Below are 1,286 nucleotides of genomic sequence, written 5' to 3'. Positions count from 1 at the left end.
GGCAGGCAGATTTCTGAGTTCGAGGCCAGCCTGGTCTACAGAGTGAGTTCCAGGACAGCCAGGGCTATACAGAGAAACCCTGTCTCGAAAAACCTAAATAAATAAATAAATAAATAAATAAAAGCAAAACAAACAAATACTACATGTAAATTTACAATTTTTACAAAAACTTTATTTTTAAAATTATTTTTATTTGTGTGTATGTCATGTGTATACAGTATAGGTGCTTATGGACATGTGGAATCCAGAAGAGGGCTCTGGATTTCCCTAGAAGTGGAATTACAGGTAGTTGTGAGCCACCCAATTTGGGGGTTAGGAAATAAACTTGGGTCTACAGGAAGATCAGCAAAAGCTCTTCACCACTGAGACCTCTCTCTCCAGCCCTAAATTTATAATGATTTTTACTTCCAGCTTCCCCTCAATATCTCCACCCCCTACTCCATTTTTGAAACAGGGTTTTACTATGTAGCTCAGGCTAGTGTTAAACTTGCAATTCTCCAGTCTTAGCCTCTTGAGTCCTGGGTTCCAGATGTGTACCAGTTTCTCTTCCTTTGTGGGGAGGGTTTGGGGTGCTACAGCTCTGCATTATCACCACCACCACCATCACAACCAGCACCAGCACCACCACCACTGCAATCACCAGTTGCAGCAGCGCCACCACCACATGTAGCAAGTTCTTGGTCAAGTCAAACACTGTGATCAATGCTTTACCTACTTTATTTCCTTTTGTGATCATTAAACTCCTAACGGGTGCTTTTTTTCTTCTGAGACTGGGTTTCATGTATGCCAGACTGGCATCAAACTTGATATGTACCCAAGAATGACCTTGAGCTCCTGGTCCTCCCATGTGCTGGGATTACAGGTGTGAGTCACCGTGCTCTGCAAATGTAGTGTTGGGGACCAAACCCAAGGTTTGTGAAAGCCAGTCACATCTCAATACTTCCTACTGCCCCCCTCCCCCACCTCTGTTTTATAACCAAAGGCACCTGTCTTCAGAGAACAAAACAACTGGAACAAGCTGACACGCACCTGAGGAGCCACATCCTCCAGAAGCCGCATGAGCGCCCTGCCAGGGTCAGTGAGGCTGCCCCACATGCACTAAGAACTATCAAGCTCAAGCAGGTCGGAACAGTACCTCTCTAAAGGCTGATGTAATGGAATACTGGTGTGAACTGGCTTCACCATGCAGAGCCCCAAGCTGACCAGGAGGGAGAACCCAAAATCCATATCATGTGTCCTTCATCCAGGTGAGTCTACCTGGCCAGGGGCTCAGTAGGGTATCTCAG

Source organism: Mus pahari, chromosome 14, assembly GCF_900095145.1.
Source record: "Mus pahari chromosome 14, PAHARI_EIJ_v1.1, whole genome shotgun sequence".
Taxonomy (NCBI): Eukaryota; Metazoa; Chordata; class Mammalia; order Rodentia; family Muridae; genus Mus; species Mus pahari.
This window is presented reverse-complemented; position numbering follows the sequence as displayed.